This window comes from Bubalus bubalis, chromosome 3 (genome assembly GCF_019923935.1).
Source record: "Bubalus bubalis isolate 160015118507 breed Murrah chromosome 3, NDDB_SH_1, whole genome shotgun sequence".
Taxonomy (NCBI): domain Eukaryota; kingdom Metazoa; phylum Chordata; class Mammalia; order Artiodactyla; family Bovidae; genus Bubalus; species Bubalus bubalis.
Window position 1 is genome coordinate 140,353,651 of NC_059159.1, and position 8,772 is coordinate 140,362,422.

Here is an 8,772-nt window from a genome sequence, read left to right on the forward strand (position 1 = left end):
CTTGAGGTAGGGACGTCTTTTCAGCCTAGAATCTGGAAAAGGATCTTTGTCTAGTTACCCTATAAGGATGATCAGAATGGAATGGAGAAAAACAGGGTAACATGTAACATTTTTCCCCACCTTCACCCAAAGATGCTGAACTCCATTTTACTCTATCCCTTTCAAGAGCCCGACTTGGGGGTCAGAAACCACAGGTTTAAGCCTCCAATCTGCACTATATGAACTTGGTGACATAGGTGGTCATTTTAGCCTCTCTGAATCACATATTTTACTTGGGAACTAGAACAAGGTACTCAATTGGTAAAGATTGAACCCATGCAGAAATGTGCCAAGAATCAATGAGGTTATATATATGAACCCCATTTATGCATTGCAAAGCTCATATACACATTAGTTCATTTATTTGGACTTCTCATTCCCCAAACTCTACACTCTCTTCACTGTGTTTAGAAACCACAGTGTTATGTATTCTTTCACGCCTAATGAAAGAAGGTAATTCTCCCAAGGGCCACACCCTGAGTACCAGCCAGCTTTCCTGAAACTCCAGACTTTCTCTGTTGGCTTCCCCCTCTTTCACATGGCATTTCCTCAAGCCCCTCATGAAACTCTTCCCTGGACCCAATTCAATGGTGTCCTGGGGAACAATGTACCCCCAGAAGTAAATTACAAGTTCTACTCACAGGCACTAACTGCTTATCATACAACTTTCAGGATGTTTCACACAAAACTAAGTGTGACAGGGAGAGATGTACTGACCTTCTTTGAGCAGGAGGTCAGGGCATCTTGTGTTTATATCTGTGTTTGAGGTCACCAGTCCCGGTAGAGGATGTGGCACCTGCGGTTGTGACATGCACCCTTATGTGAGACATATTCCTGGAACCAGCCCCAAATCCTCCCCATCGACAATGCAGTAACTCATGGTGGTGGTTTAGATGTCAAGTCATGTCTGACTCTTGCTACTGCATGGACTGTAGCCCGCCAGGCTCCTCTGTCCATGGGATTCTCCAGGCAAGAATACTGGAGTGGGTTGAACTTAAAGAAAAGCTAATCTCATCACCTCTTTTCACAGGTGAGGAAATCTGAGACCCAAATGAGGCAATGCTCAGAGGTAAACCCAGTCTCATGTTTCCAACAGGCCCTCTCCCAGACCTGCTGGTTCACCCAGTATGGTTGTTAAAGGTCATTCATAAAGAAGCACTCTTTTGCTTTCAGCCTTCAGCCTCTGAAGTTCCCCTCTGGAGCTATATTTAACATGCCATCTCCTTTCTGTCTGCTTATTCTACCATAACAAAATATCATAAACCGAGAGGCTTAAACAGTAGAAATTTATTTGCTCACAGTTATGGAAGCTAGATTTCCCTGTGCCAACAGGGTTGATATCCAGTGAGAGTTCTCTACCTTGGTTGCATTCGGTTGCCTTCTCCTATGGCCTTGCCTCTGTGTGTGCATGTGGGGAGAGAGAAATAGGTCAGGGGGCAGAGAGATCTTCCCAATTTTTATAATACAAACAGTTCTATCAGGTAAGGACTCAACTGCACTTAACGTTAGTTACCTGTTAAAAGCCGTATTTCCAAATACAGTGACATTATATTAAGCATATGAATTCGTGCAGATGTGCATGCTAAGTCATTTCAGTCATGTTTGACTCTGTATGACCCTATGGATTGTAGCCTCCCAGGATCATCTGTCCATGGGGATTCTCCAGTCAAGAGTACTAGAGTAGGTTGCCATGACCTTCTCCCGGGGATCTTCCCAACTCAGGGACTGAACCCTCATCTTTTGTCTCCTGCATTGGTAGGTGGGTTCTTTACCACTAGCACCACCTGGGAAGCCCCATGAATTACTGGTGGGAACACAATTCAGTCTCTAGCACTTTCACAACCCACTACTCAAGAGTCTGATTTTATAACCCTTGAGCTCCAACTAGGCATTTGAAGAACATCAAACTGTATTAAGAATATCACTTATTGTTTTTAAATATAGCCAGAGCATGACAATAGTTACAACATTTATTCTTCTAGACCACGCAAAGTATTCATTTCACTCAACATGAGCTAAGTCGCTTCAGTCATGTCCAACTCTTTGCAACCCTAAGGGCAGAGGAGCCTACCAGGCTCTTCTGTCCATGGAATTCTCCAGGCAAGAATACTGGACTGAGTTGCCATGCCCTGCTCCAGGGAATCTTCCTGATCCAGGAGTCAAACCAGGTATCCTGCATTGCAGGTGGATTCTTTACCACTAGCGCCAGCTGGGAAGCCTTCACTCAGTATGCTGCTGCTGCTGCTAAGTCACTTCAGTCGTGTCCGACTCTGTGCGACCCCATAGACTGCAGCCCACCAGCTTCCCCCGTCCCTGGGATTCTCCAGGCAAGAACACTGGAGTGGGTTGCCATTGCCTTCTCCACTCACTCAGTATATCCGCCCCTAATTTACTGTGTCTGAGTAGTGAGTCCTGAACGTTTGTTTTGCCTAAATAAGGAAAACAGACAATTCAGTGTATCACTCCCTAACTTTAATAACATCTGGAGACAATATGACAAGGTTGATGTACTATAACACTTGTTAAAGTGAAACTCAACCCACATTGCTTTCACAAACCACCAGGCAGCCAATTAAACATCCTACAGCCCATGGGCTCAGTGTCTGCTAACAGAAAGGCCAAGCAACCTCATTACTGGCAAGATTAATTTCATCACTTTTTTGTGCTAAGTGCCTATGAGTCACTCCCAAAATTTAAAACACAAATACAAAATATTAATGAAAGTATTTCCCAAATGTGTGGAATTCCTCATGGCTCTTTCTGCCCACTCATTTCACCTCTCCTGGGTCACCTACCTACAAAACTCTACTGGCAACCCGCATTTTAGAAGACATGAGTTTAGGAACCTCAAAAACAAAAATAACAAGATGTGCCATCTTCTACATATTTGCAAATCTGGGATGGTGCATGCACTTTTGTACTGTAGGAAGAGTCCTCTGATCCAACAGCTGGCACTTGTTCTCGCATTTGAAGCTTTGCAAAAGAAAGAGAAGGAAAAGACAAAATTTAATTCTAACGTAGAAAGCAATCTGTTTTACAGCTGGAGGCATTCAGAAATGCACAGCATGGAATGATGTTGTTTGTTTGTGCTGAGAAGTGTCTGGGGCCCTGAGATCCTCCCAGCTGGGAGTGCCTTGGTACAGGTGCTGAAGCATGAAGTCCCCAGAGGGCTGGCTACTCCCTCCTCTTCACCATCCCCCAGGAGAGCTTTACTCACAAAACATGCACTCTGACCAATGACTGAAGTATATCAACTATGCTCATAGATCTTAAGGAAAACACATGATCCTAATTTTAGGTGTTTGAGAAGCAAAAAAAAAAGAAAAAAGAATTTGAGTTTGCCAAGTAACATTATGGTGATGACCCTCTTACTTATATGTGAAACCCAAGGTCTATCCCGACTTTCAGGCAATGAAAAAGTGATGCTCACAGCAGGGCTCTGGGCCCAGGTGTGAGTAACAGTATTTAGTAGGAATAGACATACTCTGTACAAGTCAGTCAGTTCAGTCACTCAGTCATGTCTGACTCTTTGCAATCCCATGGACTGCAGCACGCAGGGCCTCCCTGTCCATCACCAACTCCTGGAGTTTACTCAAACTCATGTCCATTGAGTCAGTGATGCCATCCAACCATCTCATCCTCTGTCATCCCCTTCTCCTCCCACCTTCAATCTTTCCCAGCATCAGGGTCTTTTCAAATGAGACATTTACAACAGAAATATAACAGTGTTGGTTAGTAATTAATCATCCTAATGGGCTATATACACACTTAAGTTAGAACGTAATATTCTGAAGTTATTTCCTGAAATAAGACCTTTTACCTAAATACATTGCAAATGTAAAATGAAATGATAAAGGACTAGAAGGAAATGTAAACAAGTATTGTATTATCTAAGGAGGGAGGTAGTCTTTCTAAGAGTGATACCAATGACAGAAATCACAGCTGTAATAGGTTTGACTGCCTAAAAGCTAAAAGCAATCAAACAAATTAAAGGGGGAAAAAAGTAACAGCAACAAAGATTACTAACATAGAAAAGTACATCAACAAAATTGAAAGCCTAAAAAGAATAGAGAAAAAAATTTTGGCAACAAAGAAAACAGATAAAGAATGAGTAAACTTAATGTGGTGGTGGTTTAGTCTCTAAGTCGTATCCAACTCTTATGACCCCATGGACTGTAGCCTGCTAGGCTTCTCTGTCCACCGGATTCTCAGGGCAAGAATACTGGAGTGGGTTGCCATTTCCTTCTCCAAGGGATCTTCCCAACCCTGGAATTGAACCTGGGTCTCCTGCATTGCAGGCAAATTCTTTACTGACTGAGCTACAAGGAAGGCCCCAAACTTAATGTACACAAAGCAATTAAAAATCAAGAAGAACCCCTGTGTGATTCCCTCCTTCATGACTGTATCTCCATCCACTTTCTCTCCTACCAAGTACCAGTAAGTACCCCAAGGACAGTTTGGTTGAAATGAACATGAGTCCTTGAGGCCCCAGAACTGACCAAAACTTGTAATTTTAAAGTGGATGATAATGGAAGAAGGCTGAGCACTGAAGAATTGAAGGCTGAGCACCAAAGAATTGATGCTTTTGAATTGTGGTATTGGAGAAGACTCTTGAGAGTCCCTTGGACTGCAAATAAATCAAACCAGTCAATCCTAAAGAAAACCAATCCTGAATATTCATTGGAAGGACTGATGCTGAAGCTGAAGCTCCAATACTTTGGCCAACTGATGCAAAGAGCCGACTCATTAGAAAAGACCCTAATGCTGGGAAAGATTGAGGACAGGAAGTGAAGGGTTCGACAGAGGATCAGATGGTTGGATAGCTTCACTGACTCAATGGACATTAGTTTCTGCAAACTACAGGAGATGGTGAAGGACAGGGAAGCCTGGCTTGCTGCAGTCCATGGGGTCACAAAGAGTCAGACATGGCTGAGCAACTCAACAACAACAATAATGGAAGATGACCTAGAGTTATCTTTAAGAATAACTGATACAAAAGATAAATTGCATATTACCAAAACAGTGGCAATGAATTATGCAAACAGTCAAAGTTGGAAACTTTGAAAACATCTATATAACCAACGGTTTCCCTTGGGAGCTTTGAAATAACACCACTTGTGGCTTAGAGTTAAGGGATGGTTCATGCATATTAGTAGACAGTACTTGGTTGGTGTGAAGGAAGATGAAGAATCAAAAGATGAAGAGGAGAAAGTGAAACTCCTAAGTACGTCTGGAAAGTGATCTGGTCCTGAAAGTGGCGGCAAACTTCCACCAAAAAAAAAGGTCAAACTTGCTGTGAAGATGATGATGATGATGATGATGAATATAATGAGGAAGCTGAAGAAAAGGCTCCAGTAAAGGAATCCATATGAAATATGTGTGTGTGCTAAGTCACTTCAGTTCAGTTCAGTTCAGTCACTCAGTCATGTCAATCCCATGGATCACAGGACGCCAGGCTTCCCTGTCTATCACCAAATCCTGGAGTCTACCCAAACTCATGTCCATTGAGTTGGTGATGCCATCCAACCATCTCATCCTCCGTCATCCCCTTCTCCTCCTGCCCTCAATCTTCCCCAGCATCAGGATCTTTTCAAATCAGCCAGATCTTCGCATCAGATGGCCAAAGTATTGGAGTTTCAGCTTCAACATCAGTTCTTCCAATGAACACCCAGGACTGATCTCCTTTAGGATGGACTTGCTGGATCTCCTTGCAGTCCAAGGGACTCTCAAGAGTCTTCTCCAACACCACAGTTCAAAAGCATCAATTCTTCAGTGCTCAGCTTTCTTTGGGGCTTCCATGGTGGCTCAGGTGGTAAAGCGTCTGCCTGCAGTGCAGGAGACCCAGGTTCAATCCCTGGGTTGGGAAGATCCCCTGGAAAAGGAAATGGCAACCCACTCCAGTACTCTTGCCTGGAAAATCCCATGGACTGAGGAGCGTGGTAGGCTACAGTCCATAGGGTTGCAAAGAGTCAGACACGACTGAGTGACTTCACTTTCAGCTTTCTTCACAGTCCAACTCTCACATCCATACATGACCACAGGAAAAGCCATAGCCTTGACTAGATGGACCTTTGTTGGCAAAGTAATGTCTCTGCTTTTTAATATGCTGTCTAGGTTGGTCATAACTTTCCTTCCAAAGAGTACATGTATTTTAATTTTATGGCTGCAGTCACCATCTGCAGTGATTTTGGAGCCCCAAAAAATAAAGTCAGCCACTGTTTCCACTGTTTCCCCATCTCTTTGCCATGAAGTGATGGGACCAGATGCCATAATCTTAGTTTTCTGAATGTTGAACTTTAAGCCAACTTTTTCACTCTCCTCTTTCACTTTCATCAAGAGGCTTTTTAGTTCCTCTTCACTTTCTGCCATAAGGGTGGTGTCATCTGCACATCTGAGGTTATTGACATTTCTCCCAGCAATCTTGATTCAAGCTTGTGCTTCCTCAAGCCCAGCATTTCTCATGATGTACTCTGCATAGAAGTTAAATAAGCAGGGTGACAACATATAGCCATGATGTACTCCTTTTCCTATTTGGAACCAGTCTGTTGTTCCATGTCCAGTTCTAACTGTTGCTTCCTGACCTGCATACAGGTTTCTCAAGAGGCAGGTCAGGTGGTCTGGTGTTCCCATCTCTTTCAGAATTTTCCACAGTTTACTGTGGTCCACATAGTCAAAGGCTTTGGCATAGTCAATAAAGCAGAAATAGATGTTTTTCTGGAACTTTCTTGCTTTTTCAATGATTCAGCAGATGTTGGCAATTTATTCTCTGGTTCCTCTACCTTTTCTAAAACCAGCTCGAATATCTGGAAGTTCACAGTTCACATACTGCTGAAACCTGGCTTGGAGAATTTTGAGCATTACTTTGCTAGTGTGTGAGATGAGTGCAATTGTGCAGTAGTTTGAGCATTCTTTCACATTGCCTTTCTTTGGGATTGGAATGAAAACAGATCTTTTCCAGTCCTGCGGCCACTGCTGAGTTTTCCAAATTTGCGGGCATATTGAGTGCAGCACTTTCATAGCATCATCTTTTAGGATTTGAAATAGCTCAACTGGAATACCATCACCTCCACTAGCTTTGTTCGTAGTGATGCTTCCTAAGGCCCACCTGACTTCACTTCCCAGGATGTCTGGCTCTAGGCGAGTGATCACACCATTGTGATTATCTGGGTCCTGAAGATCTTTTTTGCACAGTTCTCCTTTGTATTCTTGCCACCTCTTCTTAATATCTTCTGCTTCTGTTAAGTCCATACCATTTCTGTCCTTTATTGACAGTCATTTCAGTTGTGCCCAACTCTTTGCAACCCTATGGACTGCAGTCGGCAAGATTCCTCCACCCATGGGATTCTCCAGGCAAGAATACTGGAGTGGGCTGCCATTCCCTCTTCTAGGTGATCTTCATGACCCAGGGATTGAATCCAGGTCTAAAATGCATAAAAATCAAACCAGAATGACAAGACTCAAAACTATTGACACCAAGATGAAAAGGTCAAGAATCTCAAAAACATAGAAAAACTTCTAAAACACCAAAAGGAGCTGATTCTATGGAACACATTAAGTAGAAGGCAAGCAAGTATAGAAAAAGGTGGTTCTCTTCCCAAAGTGGAACCCAAGTTCATCAATTATGTGAAGAACTGCATCTGGATGACTGACCAGAAGTATGTTCAAGATCTCTGGCAGTGAAAGAAACGTCTTTTAAGAAAATAGCTGAAACAGTTTGTTAAAATTTTCCATCTTATTTTTGTAACTGTTTATAATCTGACTGTTTTTTTTTTTTTCAGTTGGGATATTGGCATCTTTATTTGTACTAATCTCTGTTTCAGGAAGGGATTGGTTTGTTTTATTTTATTTTCTAATTGAAATTTCAATTTAATTTAAAGTTTAAAAGAATTAATGAGAAAAAGATGAGTCCCCCAATATAAAAAAAATCATGGTGAAAGGACATGCTCAGATAATTTACAAACACAGAACCCAAATATTTTGGTTTCTTTTTAAGTATAATGTCCTTAGTAATCAAAGAAATGAAAAGTGTAAATATACATATTTTTTTCATTTACTAAATTGACAATTTAAAAAGAAATAATGGACCCATTTGGGAAAGAATGTGGAGAAACTTATAAACTGGGGCTGGGAATGACAGCTTATCCGTTTATTTCCAGGTTTATAATTTTGCAGTAGGAATCAGAAGTCCCAAAATTTACATTTCATTTGACACTGGAATTCCAAACTCAACCTAAGGAAAAAATTGTGGATAATTATAAAAAATGAAGCTATAACACCCATGACCATGTTGTTTACAAGTGGGAAATAATATTGGGTATATCAATATAATATATTGTATTATATTTATACAATATAAGTGTATTCTATAAATACACTCATACAATAGAATATGAGGCAGTGATTTAAAATTATATCAGAAAGACATTTACCACTATTAAATTTTGATAGGTTCCTAAAAAATATAAACATTTATTTATAAACATATATGTATAAATATATAAATGATAATACCCATATAAAAGAGTAAAAGCATATAACTAAAATGCTAGCAGTGATGAAATCACAAATGATATTTATTTTGTTCTTTTTTGTTGTTTTACTTCTTTTTGCTTTCTCATAGTTTCTACATTGTCTTCAAATAGCATATAACTTTTACAACAAAAAATAAAGGTTTTGTTTTTTTTTTAAAGAAGAATTTTACAAGCAAAAGGGAAAAGCTTATGTGTTTCTCAC

At 41.0% G+C, this 8,772-nt stretch overlaps 1 pseudogene; it reads left to right on the forward strand.

Moving 5' to 3' along the window:
* Positions 1 to 4,435: 4,435 nt before the first annotated feature.
* Positions 4,436 to 7,743, forward strand: LOC102411109 (annotated as a pseudogene).
* The last annotated feature ends 1,029 nt before the right edge of the window (positions 7,744 to 8,772 follow it).